The following is a 19,943-nucleotide window of genomic DNA, read 5'->3' as shown; positions in this document are numbered from 1 at the left end:
TTCAACACATTTCTAATCATAATAGTTTTAATAACTCATTTCTAATAATGGATTTATTTTATCTTTGCCATGATGACAGTAAATAATATTTTACTAAATATTTTTTCAAGACACTTCTATACAGCTTAAAGTGACATTTAAAGGCTTAACTAGGTTAATTAGGTAAACTAGGCAGGTTAGGGTAATTAGGCAAATTATTGTATAACGATGGTTTGTTCTGTAGATTATCGAGAAAAGATATAGCTTAAAGGGGCTAAAATTTTTGACCTTAAAATGGTTTAAAAAAAATTAAAAACTGCTTTTATTTTAGCCAAAATAAAACAAATAAGACTTTTTCCAGAAGAAAAAAATATTATCAGACATACTGCAAAAGTTTCCTTGCTCTGTTAAACATCATTTGGAAAATACTGAAAAAAAGAAGAAAAAAATTCAAAGGGGGCAAATAATTCTGACTTCAGTTGTGTGTGTGTGTGTATATATATATATATATATATATATATATATATATATATATATATATATATATATATATATATATATATATATATATATGTGTGTGTGTGTGTATATATATATATATATATATATATATATATATATACACACACACACACACACACACACACACACACACATATATATATATATATATATGTGTGTGTATATATATATATATATATATATATATATATATATATATATATATATATATATATATATAATTATTAAACATATACATATTTTTTTTTCCTTTCAATTACCGATCATTTGATGTGCTTTGGTGCACTCTCTGCATTATTTTAGCACTTTTGTTTATACAGCAGCATTTTTAATGAGATTTTTTTTTACATCGCTGTGCAGTATTAATAATAATAATAATAATAATAATAATAATAATAATAATAATAATAAATATTTAATTCATTAAAACTTATGTGATTTTATTGATTTAAGCCTTTATCATTTATTAAATAAATAAGGAAAACAAAAAAAAAGTTTCATAAAGTAGTATTTTAAAAATGTCATCGCTGCCCGGCAATAATAAAATAAATCATTTATAATTAATAATATTAGTATAAAAAAAATTATAAATAACAATAATTTAAAATAATTAACCCATTTTTAATGATGTAAGCCTTAATTCATTTTCAATTTAAATTTAAGGAATGTTTTTTTTTTAATTAAAAACTTATTTTAAACTTATTTTTATTTTACCACTGCCCAGCAATAATAATAATAATAATAATAATAATAATAATAATGAATAATAATAATAATAAATTAATAATAATAATAATAATGATAATAATAATGTGTAATAATATGCCGTTATTCCTTTATTTTAAAAAACATATAATAATAAAAAAAAATTTAATCACTGACCAGCAATAATAATAATAATAATAATAATAATAATAATAATAATAGTAATAGTAATAATAATAGCAATAATATAAAAAAACTATATTATTAATATTAATAAATAATAAATATTTAGTTTATTAACACTACAATGATTTTTATTGGTTTAAGGCTATTAATTTATTAAATAACAACCATAATGCCATTACTACTACCAATTACAATTATCATATAATTATTATTTTCCCAGAGATGGGTTGCGGCTGGAAGGGCATCCGTTGCGTGAAACATGTGCTGGATAAGTTGGCGGTTCATTCCGCTGTGGCGACCAAAGTTTAATAAAGGGACTAAGCTGAAAAGAAAATGAATGAATGAATAAATTATTATTATTATTATTATTATTATTATAGCTATACAAGCATAAAATATTTGTATTACTCATTTACTAAAACAAATGTTAACTAATAAAAAGGTTAGTTTTCAAGGCACAAATTATTCCATGAAATGAAAATTTAAAATAAAATGTATAAATATTTAATATTACGACTCAACAGTCAAATTTACAAAAATCTACTAAAATGACAAGCACAAAACTGCTGAAACTTTAACTTTAGTCATCAGAACAGTATAAATGTTTCATTTAAATTTGATCAATTTCATGTGCTTAAATAAAAATACTAATACCTATAAATGGTACAAAATAGTCTATAAACTAAAGACATTTAGTTCTTTAATTCTAGAAACGGCCAGAACTGCATCTGACAATGTTTATCTGACCTCACATTGTAAACAACAGACTGACTAAACAAGCTGAAAGATTTTTCGGCCACCCTGACCCCTTCTGCACCACACACACACATGCACACACAAACACACGCAGACACAGACAGCATCGGTATGGGCTTGGTAAAAGCCACATCAAGGACACACAATGCCCTTCTGAAAGCTGAAATGTCAAATGGGACGCTCTGCAGTCTAGAGTGGACTTCTCAGACTGCAAATGCACATCAAGTGCTCCATTTGGGACAGGGCCTTGAGGGGTCTGTAAACCGGTTAGATTGGGTTACATGTACTGGACTTCAAGCCACCTCAACTGTTCCCTCCTCCAAACACGCTCCTGTCAGGCTATTTTTCATCTCGTCTGCCAGAGATGGATGATGACTGATGTTTTCCCACAACTATTGAGCTTCACTACTCCAATCTGCAGTGGTTCTGACCGTGAGAGACAATTAGACCACTTCCGAGTCTCTCGGATCATATTTATGTCATAAATTATTTGTTATTGTTTTTCATTATATTTCAGTGTCTATGAATACTACATACTATTTCTATCAATATTACATAATAATTTCTATTAATATAAATACTCTCTGCCACAGTAATGTCTGTGAAATATTTTGATTTGATATTTTTCTATTTATTTTTTTACATTAATAAAATTATAATTTTGTTTTATTAAATTTGGTTTTATTATCTTACATTATTGTGACTTAAATAAATATACATATATATATATATATATTTAATCTATATATATAACATATGTATTAATATTAATTTATTTATTCATTTTCTTTTTGGCTTAGTCCCTTTATTAATCAGGGGCCGCCACAGCAGAATGAACCGCCAACTTATCCAGCACATGTTTTTTTTTATTTACTTATTTATTTATTTGTTATTCATTTATTGGTTCATTAGATTTTTTATTTTATTACTAACAATACAACAGGCTACAATTAAATATTAAATTAATATATATTTTAATACTAAATAATATTAAGTTTAATTTGTAATAATTTAATAAATATTAAATATTAAGAATATAAAGCTTAAAAGAACATCCGGAACAAATCATGTTTGCGCAAACATTTTCATTGCATATTCATCAAATTCATCAAATTGTTCTGATTAAAAACCCCTATAAAAAATGCAATATAAGCACAAACAAATGTATTAAAAGGTAAATAAAACAACAAAATACATTTTAAATGAATAATAATAAAATATGAATATCTTAAACTTTAATAAATATAATAAATGTATATATTTTTTATATTTTTTATTAAATATTGTATCAACACATTATTTATTAAACGAATATTACATAAAACCCAAAAGGCCGCAGGAATATTTATAATCTTTAATGATTTAATAATTTAGATACTTTTTTTATTTACTATACTATTATAGAACATCTCCTTTTTTTAAGAATTCAGACTATTATATAAAAATTAGAATAAATATAACATTAAAATATTCTGACTTTGATTTGAGCATAAAAACTGTCAATATAATAAAAATATTTAACTAATAATAATAAATATTAATATCTTAAACAATAATAAATATATTTGATGATTTTTTATAATCAATGTACTAATAAAAATATTTATTTAATAAATATTCTACAAAACACAAACGGCTACAAGATTATTTATAATCTTTAATGATTTAATAATTTATTTATTTTGTATTTACTATTCTGAAGAATAAAAATTCACAAGAACGTTCTGATTTTGGTTTGAGCAGTTATAACTGTATTAAAATGTACACACAAAAACAAAAAAAAAATTTTTAAACTAATAATAATAAAATATTAATATCTTAAAATTTAATAAATATATTTAATTTATATAATTTATATATATAAAGTAAGTAAAGGTTTATTAATATAGCAACTGTCCCAGACATTGAGTCACAAAGTGCTTTATGATGAGAGAAAACTAGAAAACAGGTAAAAGAACACATATCAATGAAAGAAAACATATTAAAAATAGTTAAAAATACAAGTACAGAAAAACTAATACTGTCAATTAAAGCTTGTCCAAAAAGACATGTCTTTACATGCTTTTTAAAAAGTTCAACTGATCCCAGATTTCTTAGTGGTAAAGGAAGAGAGTTGCAGAGCCTTGGGGCCACAACACAAAAAGCATGGTCACTTTTTGTCTTAGGATGAGTTCAGGGGATGGCTAAAAGTTCTTTGCCAGAAGACCTCAGAGACCGGCAACACGAGTGACTACATAAAAGATCTTGAATATATAGCGGTGCTTGACTCTAAAACTAATAGGAAGCCAGTGAAGTGCCTTAAGCACAGGAGTAATGCGACCTCCTATATATTTAAAATAAATACTGTATTAAGAAATATATAAAATATATAACACAAAGGGCTACAAAAATATTTATAACCCAGTTATATTTGTATTTACAATTTTAAAGAATAAAAAGTTCACAAGAACTGCTTTATTTTTAAAAGAAATGGGCCTTTTATATAAAAGTAGAAAAATTATTACATTAAAATATGTCACATTATACTGTATGTTCCTGCCAGCATTAATAATACCAGTGATGTCTCCTCTTCTCTCTCTTTAAGGAAGAGCATACACAGAAAGCCCCATCAATGGTTTTTAATGGATTGTGCTTGACTTGCTGACAGCCAGCGGGGCCATAAGAGCCCACGGTCAGCAGATCAGAGCCACAGTTTCTGCTTGTGCAGAATCGCTATGCACCATATAGTGCGAAGCCAGAGGCCTGAGCTGAGACCTGAGAACCAGCGTCTCCCTGACACAGACGCAATCCAAACAGGCCATTAAAGTCAGAAAATCTGATACATCCAGCCTGACAATAAACACACAGGAGAGCGAATTTCCAGATGGCAACATGTTCAGCAAGTGTTTTCACCAGGCAGAACAAGGCATCGGTTATGTAGGGTCAAGGAGGATTTACACTAGTCGTGTGTTGACAATACCAGCAGTCACAGAGGCATATGGTCTAAACTGGATGCAGATGTGCCATACAGTATAACACAATCTTACAATCTCAAAAATGCCACATTTGATTTCAATGAAAGCTTCAATATGCCAGCAATTTTTAGAAGAAAAATCATGTTTAGGTGGAGGACTGAGAATCAACATATGAAAAACGGTAAATGAGTTGCAGTTCAGGATTGCATTTACATTTTGTCATTTTGGAGATGCTTTATTTTTGCCAAATATATTTATTATTATTTTGTGCAGATACAATATCAAATACATATAAAAATAAGTAACACACTGTTTTGCTTTTTTCCGACCAAGAACTAATGACCATAAAAACTATTGAGTTATTAAATAACACAGTCAATGTAAACATTCATTCATTCATTCATTCATTTTCTTGTCGGCTTAGTCCCTTTATTAATCCGGGGTCGCCACAGCGGAATGAACCGCCAACTTATCCAGCAAGTTTTTACGCAGAGGATGCCCTTCCAGCCGCAACCCATCCCTGGGAAACATCCACACACACACACATTCACACACACACATACACTACGGACAATTTAGCCAACCCAATTCACCTGTACCGCATGTCTTTGGACTGTGGGGGAAACCGGAGCACCCGGAGGGAACCCACGCGAACGCAGGGAGAACATGCAAACTCCACACAGAAACGCCAACTGAGTCGAGGTTCGAACCAGCGACCCTGCAACCTTCTTGCTGTGAGGCGACAGCACAACCTACTGCGCCACTGCCTCGCCCTCAATGAAAACAAAATAACAATTATAAATAATTAAAAAAAACAGGGATGCAGTGGGGAGGGGTGAGAAGGGTGCGCAACGTATTTGAGGACTGGGAGGAAGGCGTGATTACCTGTTGATTATGTCTGTTGAATGACCTCCCGCCCAACTCATATAGCCGTATGCCTATTACATATCCATAAAACACTGGGATATAACCGGACTCGGATTGTATCATTTTTTTCACTACAATGGATCCACTCCAGAGTTCGGTTCAATCGAGCCGAGACCACCTCATTCGAGCGATCTCGGAGCGATTGTTTTGGCAAGAATCCGAGAGCGATTCGTGGATTGAATTGAATTGTCAAGAAAATATGATCATATCACCCCAATTCTATCCTCCTTACACTGGCTGCCTGTTAAGTTTAGTATTGAATTGAAAATATTACTTCTCACCTATAAAGCTCTAAATAATCTAGCTCCTGTTTATCTAACCAACCTTCTGTCTCGCTACAATCCAACTCGCTTATTCTCTTTATTCTCCATTTCCACCTGGGGATACTCATCCCGAGTTCTTCAGATTATGCAGAGTCACTGATTGGATCCAAGACAAGCGACGAGATGATCCCAAGGTCTCCATATCCGGGACCAGGCCGTATCCTGAGCTGCTGCTGCGCTGGTGGTCATGAGGGAGTGGAGAGCATGAGACTGATTCCAGTGACGCTCCAGGGACAGACGAGTCTTCGCTGAGGCCAGCTTTAAGCCTCCACTGATGAGACTGCAGCTCTGCACAAGACTTTTGGCCAGGAGAGAAATTAAAATGTTTGTGCCGATCTGAGTCTGCTTTCTCTCAAGGTTTTTTTTTCTTCACTCTCCTATTGGTGAAGTTTTATTTCCCTCTCCGCTGTCTTCGCTGGCTTGCATGGTTCAGGATCTGTAGAGCTACGCATCAATGAATTTGCTCTTCAGTGTTTGGACTCTAATTAATGACTTTAAACCACACTGAACTGAGCTAAACTGAACTGAACTTGAACACTAAAAACTGAACTACCCTGATCCCATTACTGTGACCATTTATGTGAAGCTGCTTTGACACAATCTACATTGTATAAGCGCTATACAAATAAAGCTGAATTGAATTGAATTGAATTGGATTCACATATGCCAAACGAACCGCGCTAACTGGGCAAACGAGACAGGTTCCGAAACAAAAGTCTAGGCGTGAAAGCACCTTGAGAACCACTGTAACTGTTAGATTGATTTGTGCAGGCGTGATGTTCACCCATACATTTTACTTCGGCTTAGTGTCTTATTTGTCAGGGGCCGCCACAGTAAACTGCCAACTATTCCAGCATATGCTTTACACAGCGGATGCCCTTCCAGCTGCAACCCAGAACTGGGAAACACCCATACACTCTCATTCGCGCGCGCGCACACACATACATTACACTACAGCTACTTTAGTTTAGTTTAGACAATTCATTTATAGCACTTTGGACTGTAGGCGAAACCAGAACACCTGGAGAAAACCCATGCCAACATGGGGAGAACATGCAAACTCCACACAGAAATACCAACTGGCCCAGCTGGGAGTCGAACTAGTGACCTTCTTGCTGTGAGGTGACAGTGCTAACCACAGCGCTACCGTGCATACCTTTACTAATGAACATGTGGATATCTTTTTATCCAGATAAAGAACATGCTCAGTCTTTTCTCATCTTATTTGATTTGTTTAAACGTTTTTCCTTCTTTTAAATTCTTACTGTTTTATTCTTACTGTACATTTTGTCAAGTATTTTTACATTTGTACTTTTCCGTGGGACACTTCTGAATACACTAGCGTTACAGACTATCTCACAGAAACATGTGTCACTCAAGCATCAGGCTATTCTGTTCCGGAAACAAAGTTGCATGGCTTCAGGTCTTTGGCATCAGTGCAAATATCATTTGAGACACACTGAAGCCACAGGCATGTACCATTTCAAATGGGGGTGGAGGTGGGGGCCAAAGGAGAGCTTTAGATACAGGATGTTTGTGGCTACTATGTATCAAGTGGAGGCCTGATGGCAGACTATATTCCTGCCTCTCATGCAGTTTCACATAAATAAGAGATAAAACTTCAACAAAGGAAAGCAGCAGGCTACTAACATTATAACAGAGCTCTGTAAGCACAGTCAAATGTTTAAAGATAACCAGACGAGCAGAGTTTTCCCTTTCATACTGACATTATTAGTATTTTAAAACAAGAAATTAGGTTAATTACATTGGTCAAGATGAGAGTAAAGATACTTATAATGTTACAAAAAACATTTAAAAAAATGAACATTAGCGCTGGGCAAAGATTAATTGTGATTAATCACATCCAAATTAAAAGTTTATTTTGACATCATATACAGTTGAAGTCAGAGTTATTAGCCTCCCTGATATTGAAATTTTTGACAGCCCTATTAAACAATAAATAATGTGTCTGCTTGTACAGTACATGTCATGACGACAGGATCTTTTTTGAGCAAGCATTATAGCAGTGTTCATGACAACACTTTGTCACAGCTACAAGTGGGCACTACAAAAGCCCATCACCCCGCCGCCGCTGGGTCGCATAGCCCCAAGCCTTCTTTTAGATATCAAATACAGTGTACAGCGGCCTGTCACAAAACCACTCGGGGCTTCTGATAAAGGGACGCCATAACGTGGTTTTAAAGGCCTTCGGACACAGACAGCTTTTATTAAAGTCTCTCTCTATCTTCTGTTTCTCTTTCACATGTTCTCCTTTAGTTTTTTCCTCTCTCCTAGAGTCGTACCTCACTTCAACACCCTGACGCTTGCAGATGATGGCCTCTTGTCCAGCGTCTTCACCCTGTGTGATCGGAGCAAAATGCTGAGCTATACAGCCCTTGTCCTCTGATCCTATACTTGAGCATTTAATGAGGAGAGCAAAACCATTTCAAGATCAAGAGCGTCAGGCCAATTCTGCGAACACTGCAGTGATACTAAGAAAGGACTCCAGCAATGTTATGGACATGGCGTCCCCGCCGTCCTTGCCTGGCACCTCTGATGTCACTAACCAGCCTTAACAACAGCTTTTCTGTTCTTTCTGTCGATGGCAATTTATCTGTTTCATGATGTATGCAGCAATGCTACATTTCCCATAACTCTCTGTGGTAATGCAATATTAATTAAACATCAACAATCACAGACCAAAATGTGCACTTTTTTGTTCCGTGTTTTGTGACAGTAGCTTTAGATATGTTCTAAATGACACAACTTTGTATCAGCCACTGATATACTGTACATTGCTCTATCTTTAATCAATTTAAAGACTGTTTAATAATACTGACATAATAAACTAATAGTTTAATAATCCTTTAATAGTCACTGTAACAGCTGGGTTGAGCTTTTGTGATCATTAAAATAAAATAATCTAAATTAGTGATGTCACTACATCACTAAAATATTTATTATTATTATTATTATTATTATTATTATCATCATTGTCATCATTATTATTATTATTATTATTAAAAAATGTTATAAATATTACATTTTGAATGGATCTAATCCCATTTATACTTTATTGCACATTTTGCATTTAACTCATTTAATGCAAACAGCAACATTTATTGGTATTGCCAAAAGCTGTAATACTTATTATTTATTACATTCTGTACAATCAGCCAAAAATATAGTTTGAATAAAAATAATTTGAAATTCCAAAAGGTTTTGGAATAAAATAAAATAAAAAATAATGAAATGAAATAAAATAATATAAAATAATAAATAATAAAAAGAAAAAAAAAAGAAAAAAAAAAAAATAATATATATATATATATATATATATATATATATATATATATATATATATATATATATATATAAAATCAAATGAAAAGAAATTAACTAAATGAAATAAAACAAAATCAAATAAAAATTATGAAAAATTACATTAAATTAAATTTAAAATAATAAAGTTAAATAATACAAAAAAAATAATAATAATAAATAATAATAAAATTTAATTAAAAATAAAATAAAATAAAATGAAAAATAATGAAATGAAATAAAATTTAATTAAAAAAACTAAATAAAACAAATAAAAATAATGAAATAAAATTAACTAAAATAAAAAAATAATGAAATTAAATATAATGGAATAAAATTAAATTAACAAAAATCATAATACAGTTAAACAAAATGAAAAATAATAAAATGAAATAAAATAATAAATAATAAATCTCACAGCTTGATCAGTGCCACACACACACACACACACACACACACACACACACACACACACACACACACACACACACACACACACACACACACACACACACACACACACACACACACACACACACACACACACACACACACACACACACACACACACACACACACACACACACCACACACACCACACACACCACACACACCACACACACCACACACACGATTCCTCAGCATTTCTCCTCCTCTCATCAGAAATTTGCTAGGCACTCAAATGTCTCAATGGCTTATCATTCTCATAGACCTGCCGGGACTGTATTTCTCCAATTTCACTGCTAGCAGCCAAGCTAGCATGAGAATCAAGACCTTTCTCGAGCAGCCAAGAACACACTAAACTCTATGGCTAAACTCAAGCAGAGCTCACTTTACATCCGATGGTGCTGTCTAGTGTTTTATTTTCCAATGACAAAATGCGTAAAACATTTCGGTCATCCCAGCCACAGACAATAGTGCACAGGAACACACTTCTGAATTACAAGTGCTCTTATTATCACTAACCTTTAAATGTTTGAGGTTTGTGATGTTTGTCATTTGCTAATGAAAACTGAATTCATTTGATAAAAATATCTGGTAAAAAATTATATTATGATCTATTACTGCAATAAAAAAATTGCTTTCTTTCCGATTTTTTTATGCAATGTGATGCCAGTGCTGTATTTTTAGCAGTCATTATTACAGTCTTCAGTGTCAAACTGCTGAGAAATCAAGTTATATATACATGCCAACAATAATAAAAATAGGGATATAAAAAGTTGATCTTAAACTCAATCAGCTGTATGAAGCCAGAATCTTTATGTCAGTAAATTCACGCATCGCTTACGCTACCTGGCATTGTAAACGAAGAGCACAATTTATGCCAGTCATGCAGAGCTATACTATCTGTTTTTTAAAAAGAAATAGAAATGGTGGCGCAGTGGGTAGCATGATCACCTCACAGCAAGAAGGTCCCTGGTTCGAGCCCCAACTGGGTCAGTTGGCATTTCTGTGTGGAGTTTGCATATTCTCGCCATGTTTGCGTGGAATTCCTGCAGGCGCTTCGTTTTCCCCTACAGTCCAAAGACATGTGCTATAGGTGAATTGATTACCTAAATTGGTAGAAGAGTATGAGTGTGAATGCAAGAGTGTATGGGTGTTTCCCAGTGTTGGGTTGCGGCTGGAAGGGTATCCACTGCGTAAAACACATGCTGAATAAGTTGGCTGTTCAATCCGCTATGGCAACCCCTGATTAATAAAGGGACTAAGTCTAAAAGAAAATGAATGAATCTAAAGCAGGGGGCACCAGGTAGCCCGCAAGGATCACATGTGTTGCCCGCGCACCTGTTCTAAAAATAGCTTACTATAGCCTCACATACCACTAAGCTGCATCTTATATTTTTATAGCTATTCTTTTTAAATCACACTTGCATTGGTGTAAAGTTGAAAATGACATTAAATTATATCTAAAAATAAACTTTATTTCAGACAAATGAAGTGTTGCATATTGATATTTATCTGTTTCCTACCTTGTTAAATCATTGTTGACAACTATTGTGAGAAATCATTAACATGATCAGTGTCTTCACATAGACGAATATCATTAATTCTTAATAACATATAATTTAAAGTAAATTTAGAAAATTTGTTATTTAAGAAGTGTCCATCAAACTGGTAGCCCTTCACATTAATCAGTACCCACGAAGCAGCTCTCAGTTTCAAAAAGGTTGGCGACACACCTGATCTGCTCAGTGGAATAAGGGTCATAAGGGTAATTTAACAAAAGTGTCAATGCAGAACATGGGACCATGATGAATACTGCAGGGCTGTAGCTTTTTTGCTATTTAGTCCATCTCTGCTTGATAAAGATTTTTCAACACAGTGGTTGTGCACATAAACAGCTAAAACAGCTTTCTGCTCTTGTGGAAAATTCGTTTACATCTGTACAATCGTATTCGTACATTTTCAGATGATCTACTTATTCCCCAAAGGTGGTTGGGTTTAGTAGTGGGGATTGGGGGCATGGCTGGTTTTAAAATGTGAACTTTTTTATATGAATTAGATGCTTTTTTTGTAAAATATTGACGGTTTGTAAAATAGTTACGTTTCCTCGTAAGATCAGGCTTGCTAAATACATGAAAAGTTTTAGGTGTTTAGTTGAGAACTGTGTTGATACCTCCTCTTGATATGCTGATTTTTTTGGTAAAAAAAACCCCTAACATTTAATTTCATAATTCATTTTCTTTTTGGCTTAGTCCTTTTATTAATTACGGGTTGCCACAGTGGAATGAACCACCAACTTATCCAGCATATGTTTTACGCAACGGATGCCCTTCCAGCCGCAACCAAACATTGGAAAACATCCATACAGACTCTTTTACATCCACAGACACTACAGCCAATTTAGTTTATTCAATTCACCTATAGTGCATGATTTTGGACTGTAGGGAAAACCGGAACACCCATGGGAAGCCCATGTGAACATGGGGAGAACATGCAAACTGTACACAGAAATGTCAACTGACCCAGCCGGAGCTTCAACCAGCAACCTTCTTGCTGTGAGGTGATCGTGCTAGTCACTGCGCCACCTTGACGCCCCTTAATTTCATAATCAATTCTTAAAACAATAATAGCATGAACGCTGCTTAATATTCTAAATATACACATCCATGTTTGCAACATCACAAATCTCTATTTTAATTTGCCCTTTCCTGAATAAAAGTATTCATTTGTTTAAAAGTAATAAAGAATTGTGGTAAAATTAGTACAAGAAATACATTAGTTAAAATAGCAATAATATAAAAGAGTATCACTGTTACATGTAGCCTCAGTCTTTGCAACCCTACTATACATTTATGAAAACATCATGTACACCATTTCCCAGCATGGACAACCAAACTAAATGAATGCATTTTAATGTCACTACAAGCTAAAATCTGCATGCACAAGACCTGAGCCATCCAGTGAGAAATATATACCATTGATGAATGTTTATAAAGTAATCAGGATATACATTTCCAGTGCTGAGGGACACCATAGGAAGTGATGATCTGCCTCGTGCATGAGTAGAACAAGCAAACTATTTCAAGCCAGAGGTGAGAAACTTCATCGCCCCTGTGCCTCGGATTCAAGATGCGACTGTATCAGCCAGCGTCAGTCATCCCCCTGATGACCCACTGTTTGAGTGCTCCCAGTCTGAGAAAACTGACAAATTGGACATCATTAAAATGCCACTAAAACCCGATGGCCTTGTTTTTTTTTTTCTGTACAACATCACTACACAATGACTCCATTCCAATGACTCCACTACACAGGCCTTCCATTCTCATGCACAAACAAGCCTGATGAACTTTTTGAGACTCAACGCTGAGCTCCATGCGCCTGCAGTCTTGAGCACAACCCAGGCGTCTCTTCTAGAAGCCAGAGTCTGGACTTAAATGGAGTTTGGGTTGCTGACAGGTATTAATACGAGACAGAGACTCCAACCTGATCTGTGTGTCTAATGAAGGCCCGCGGGAAGGGGGTGACCTGGCCCCCCGAGATGTCTTGCTCTCTTACTTATGGCATACGGCTGGCAAGGATGTTGCAAGCTTTGGTGGGGCCTGGCGAAGAGTTGATCTGGTAATGAAGGGTCTACATGTTCAAGAGCAAGCATTTGATCCTCTCGCTTCCAAAAAGCAGCGGATGAAGCCATCGGCTCCCTAAAGACAGCCCTCCATCTCACTTGCAGGATAGCAGGTGATCATTTAGCAGATGCTTGTTTAGTAGGGTTCTTCCGATAGCAGACTTTCAGTAGTCAAAGGCCGGCCAATGCCAATGGAATTCACAGATTCTTTATTCCAGCTTCAGTAGCATTGGGAAATCTCAAATGACATTAAGCACACTCACTGTTAAAAGTTTGGCCATATGTTGTTGTTCAACTTTGTTTATTCAACTAGCTACCACACAAGAGCTTGCTATTTTGTTCGGTTGCGAATAAGCATGTCCCATCCCATCTTGCTTTATTTATTTGGTAATTTAGTTTGTCAAAATTCACGCTATTAATACCATCTTATTGACTTCCTATTAATAGGATATTAATTGTTTAGTACTTTGTTATTATTCTACATCTGTAATCCATTCATAAACCCATACTCAACTTCTACCTCAATAACTATAAATAAACAGTAGTTAATTGAGCTAATAGTCAACATTAGTTAATGGTTTGTTAACTGCCTGAATAGAATGGAGGAAATATGACGTCTCCTTGTAGGCGAATCGGCTGCTAGCATAAAACTGGTTCCCTTTTTACCCATTTATTCACACGTTTGCATTACTGAGAGATGGTAAGAGACAGGCTGCACTGGTAAGCAGTATCTTCATAATATTGTTTAATTAAAATAAATGATCAACAAATTAATCTGTCTCGACGGTCTTGACATGTGAAGGCATTATCTACGCACAAAATGAATTCCAGATTAGAGAAACACTACAAACTTTAAAATACTATTTATGAAAATACTTAAATCACAGATTAATCCAAATGCCCAACACAAGCAAGCTGCGCTCCAGACCAGCTCAGCTCGATGACGTATCATGTATCTGATAGCAATCGTCTTTTTGAAGAAGCATAACCAATTTAAAAAATCAAGAGTGTGATGTAACTGATGTGTTTTATGTCGTAGAATAAAACGTGAAAGTATCTTGAGTTTGTGTTAGCCACAGACCTTATTTAAGCGATTTTACTGAAACCCCATTCAAAAAACCCATTGACTATGGGACAAGGGAACCGGAACTGCTAAAATGCTAATTCGCTTTCGGGTTTTTGCATACAAATTGACTTCATAGTTTCTCCACTCTATTGTTACTTGAAATAAAGGGCTGCCATTAACTTGTCTTATTAAATTTCATGATCAAGCCCCTTCATATGTTGCAAATGCTCTTACTCCCTCTTTCATAATCACTCCATGTCTCTTGGAAACACTGGGCGTTTTAAATTGTGCTTCATTCAGGTGAGTGGGCTTGATAAACCACCTGTAGAAACTGACACTTTATCTAGACTCCATCTTTCAAGAACTCAATAATTAAAACAAGGTTTACCATAAATGTACCACAATGATGTTGCACTGCTTGTTTTAACCTTAAATAACTCTTGCATATTATTAAACCTTAAATACCTCTTTTGCACAATATTCACCTGTAATACCTCTCTTGCACAACATCCTGCACAACATTGTTCAGTCTCATGTAAAAGTACTTGCTTAGCCTGTCTTATGTGTTTAGTTAAATATCTTATAGTATATGGTAATTATAGGAAGTTCATAATAGCTTTTATGTCCACTGTTGTGTGTTGTATTTATGAATCATTTATGTAGCACCGTTGTCCTGTGAGACACAACATTTTGTTCCTCTGTATATCCACACATGCAGCGGAATAACAACAAAGTTCAACTTGACTTTACTTGACTTTTCTTTCCGTACATCTCTAAGATCCTTGGACAGGGCTTGGTTAACTTTCCCTTAAAATCCTTTCTGTTCCATATTTCTTTTGTTAACAACTCTGATAGAGTAGTGGAGGGTTTCTTTACCTGATAAAAGCATTTATGTCAACATCTATTTTACATTTACGTAACTGGATGTATTTACTTGGTATTTATTGTGCTATAATAAAATAAAAAGACAATTACTTAACAATATGTTAAGCAGTAGTAAGATTTATACAGTCTTACAGTTATAACTGCCCTTTGAGGCCAGCTATAATGCTAAACAATATTACAGCACATCTTCTAACCAATCAGAACCAGGTATTTCAACAGACCATGGAATACATTTCTTTAAGGTGACCACTAATTTACATGTACTCATTGACTCTTCCACAGCAACTTTATATGTTGCTCAAACCTGCCTTCCACACACATGCACACATGTACTGTACATTACACCATGGGAGTTCAGCATGTCTGTAAACATAGTCGGGAGGGCCGGATGTCTCTGGAGGTGAATATCTTTTGCTGAGAGACGGAAGAGGAGACGGGAATGCCGGCTCTAATGGCCAGATCAAAGTGAACTTCCTACACTAGTTGTACATGGAAATCCTGCAGTGACATAAAACAGTCGCTGTCATGAAGTCAGTTTTAAATGTGAACCTGATTCTCTATCTCTTATCTGACTCAGAGCATAGAGAAAAAGCTTGCGTATAAACGTTTATGGTCAAGAGTTGAAACATCTCCACAAATAAAGCTTTGCCATAAAAGATGAACTCTATATTCATGCATCAAGTTGCCTAGCAACAGTAAACAGTCTACACTTAGCGTCATGCCAAAACCAACTCTGGACGTGGTCAAATCACTGTGACATGATGTGTAGCAGCTTGCAAATTGAAAGGTTTCAGACTGTCTGCTGTAAAAAACTTATAGATATTCTATCTGCAAAAATCCACAAAATCTAAATTATTAATATCTTAATTTGACATTTTCTGGTGCACTCATTCAATATCTTTTATTATTAAATTAAAGCTGAATTAAGGAGGCATAATCACGTTGTTCTTGTCTGTCTGTCTGTCTATCTATCTATCTTTTACCTATCTATCTGTCTGTCTGTCTGTCTATCTGTCTGTTTATTCATCTATCCGTCTGTCTGTCTCAACATTCTCTAAACTCTGAGTACAAATCTTAAAACTGTTTGTTGGATTTTCAGAACTGTATTGCATGTCTGCAAAATGTAGTTACTCCCTCAAAACATTTCATTCATGTTTTAAAACCTATTTATTGTGTCAGTAATTTGGCCAAGGCCACCAAAACATAAAGTGTATTTGTCATTGTGTGAGCCACACTGATCAAAATGATTAGTTGTTTTTTTCACCATGACAGTCACCCATGGAAATTGTCACCATCTGAAATTGTTCAGAAGAGTCAATACTTAATAGAATCAATAAGAAATGCAACTCTGAAGTGAACAGTAAGCTAATTGTTTAGAGATCTAAACTTATTGTTTTGAAAAATAGTTTTAATTCAAAAAAACTGAAATACTAACTAAAAGGAAAATAACACTACTACTAATACTACAACTAAATACTACTACTACTACTACTACTGCTGCTACAAGAAGAAGAAAAAGAAGAAGAAGAAGAAGAAGAAGAAAAAGAAGAAGATGAAGAAGACAAAAAGGAGAAAAAGGAAAAGAAAATTAGAATAGGAAAATAAAAAAGAAGAAGAAATGCTGTTCAAAAGTTTGGAGTCATTTTTTTAAAGTATTTCTTGCAAACAAAAAAGAAATAAATATTTATTAATATTACTGAGTTGCATAAAATTGTGTAAACCATGATAGATGAGATGGAAAGTTCAAAAGAACAGTTTATTTTTTATTTTTTTTGTAATTTGCAAAAAAATAAAATAAAATAAAAAAAGAAGTAAAATGTTTTTTTTTTTTTTTTTTATCAAGCATTCTTGTCAAATAAGAATCTTCTTATGTTCATTAAAAATCATTATATATAAAATATTACAATCCACACACATTTCCCTTTTATACCTTTAAAAAATCCAGCAATTTTACATTTTACCCAAACACTAACAAAATGCGACTTTTGCCTCAATGTTGCTTCTTCTATAGCAGAGATAGGGACCACTGGCCAAAGTTGGCTTATTGTAACCTGTGATTTGGCCCACCAAAGGCAATTGCCTTTAAAAAAGACCGCCATTTCTAATTTGACATAGCCTATTATCTTTATTTATTTATTTATTTTTTTTTTTTTTTGCTACAAAAAAACATTTCATTCAATTAAATGTTTTAAATGAATCAGATTTTTAAAAATGTAAATGATGTCACTGGAAGAATAGAGGACTATTCAAAAGACATCGGTGAGCAAATTAAGGCAAAAACTAGTGTAAAGCCATTCTGTTATAAATGAGATTATTTTTACTGTAATAAAAATTCATTAAACAAAAGTAAAAAATGCTGTTTTATTTAATATAAAGTAATGTTTTCTAGCTATTTTTAAATATTATTAAATAAATTAAACTACCAATTGCAACTAGCCCCAATCAAGTTTGGTTTTTGGTCCTGCATAAGAAAAAGTTTGGGCACCCTGTTCTATAGGCTCTCGCATAAATCAAACAGCCAGTAATGATGAGCTGTCTGAATGTCAGCTGGCACACCTGCCAAAGTCACTATTTCCTCTCATCTCAACTGACGGTTCTCAGTACTTCATAGTATAATTTGTGTCAACCAAGAGAAAACAAGAACTGATCCATCGCAAAATTAGCGGCACGGCACACTACAAGCCAGGCCGTCATCAGGAGGGACCAAAGAATGTTGTCCAGACCCCTGTGATTATGGGACAACTAAGATCCACAATCAGGAATAACACTATTTTTTTACAACAGCTTGTAATGAGGGAGACACCTTAGGCATGCATGTTATGACATTACATGGCTTCTGCCTATTGATGCATTTTTTTGTACAGAATACTTTTGATTTAGGAGTCTTGAATAATCACAAATTTGATTGCATTTTGTTTTTGCACTGGAAAGCTGTGGTGAAGCATCAAAATAAAATGGATTTCAGACATTTTTCCAGACAGAATCAAACATAATACAAAATTAAATGTATCAACTATTAACACACATGCCAAATTTGCTAGAATGACAATAAAAACAGATAGTTCACCCAAAAATGAAAATTCTGTCATCATTTATTCACCCTAAACTTGTTCCAAACCTGCTAAAGTCTCTTCTCTTAAACACAAATGAAAGCATTTTGAAGAAAGTTGGAAACAGGTTGACGTTTACTTACATATTTGTTTCTGACTGTGGAGGTCAATGGGTACTCGTTTCCAACATTCTTAAACATACTATTTTGTGTTTGGAAACACTTCAGTGTAAGAAAATGATAATTAAATATACATTTTTGGGTGTCATTTCTCTTTATAGAGAAAGCCAACCCATTAAGTTGTATACAGTATATATACTGCAGACAGTTGAATGAAACCAAACCATGTGTTCACAGAAAAAAGTTGCCATCAGTTCCCTTTTAAACATTATTTGTTAAGTGGCAATTACTCTTCAGAGAATTAAGTTTTTTTCAAACCTGAAAAAAACTTAATTTACTCTTAAAATTAGCATTTTTCTAAGGCTACTACTTGTAAGTTGAGTAATTTCCCTTTTATGTCAATTAATGTTATTTTCATTTCCTTTAATTTGAAAAAAGTGAACATAAATATGGAAGTTTTGGAAAATGGCTAATTTTAGAAGAACTTTTCAGATGGCACTTAAAGGTTTTTGCTTCTGAACTTCATATGTAGCCTATGTATGATACATTTCATTCAGCAGCTGTTTACTTCAAACGCTGAAGGTGTAAAAATATTAACACGTGACTGTCTTAAAGAGCACTTAACACAACCCATAAATGGGCTCAGCAGGTGGATTTTTGTGTTTACGTTCATCTAAACCAACAATAGCACGCAGAACATGTCTAACAATAACAGAAAGAGAAAACACTGAAAATATTGAATTGACAAGACCATATAAGATACAGTAGGACTTACTTAGCCCAACTCAGAAGTTGTAAAGGCTCACAAAAAAGTACGACAGGTAGGCTATTGCGCTCACGTTTTAGGACCAACATAAGATTTATAAAAGCTTTTTTTTTCCATAACCTGAAATATGCCACCTTATTCAACGCCATATAATTCAATAGTAATTACAACCAACACACCAAACGCTGTTTCAAGTATAGGACAAGTATACGTTAATTTTTTTACCTTTCTCAGCCAGGAAAAAGATTTCCTTTTATCCTAGGTCCGAAGGTTAGTGTTCCTTCAAATCCAAGCCGAAAGTTTTGCTGCTCTGGGAGA

At 33.7% G+C, this 19,943-nt stretch overlaps 1 protein-coding gene across 3 annotated transcripts in view; it reads right to left on the bottom strand.

Moving 5' to 3' along the window:
• The window catches only part of scn4ab (sodium channel, voltage-gated, type IV, alpha, b), a 72,034-nt gene extending 52,097 nt beyond the window's left edge, over positions 1–19,937 (bottom strand). For all 3 annotated transcript variants that reach the window (XM_087243026.1, XM_087243027.1, XM_087243025.1), the window contains exon 1: positions 19,851–19,937. The gene's annotated coding sequence lies outside the window, so the exon portion shown is untranslated. The remainder of the gene's footprint in view (positions 1–19,850) is intronic.
• Between the last annotated feature and the right edge of the window lie 6 nt (positions 19,938–19,943).

This window comes from Danio rerio, chromosome 3, assembly GCF_052040795.2.
Source record: "Danio rerio strain M-AB ecotype USA chromosome 3, GRCz13ab, whole genome shotgun sequence".
Lineage (NCBI taxonomy): Eukaryota > Metazoa > Chordata > Actinopteri > Cypriniformes > Danionidae > Danio > Danio rerio.
This window is presented reverse-complemented; position numbering and strand designations above follow the sequence as displayed.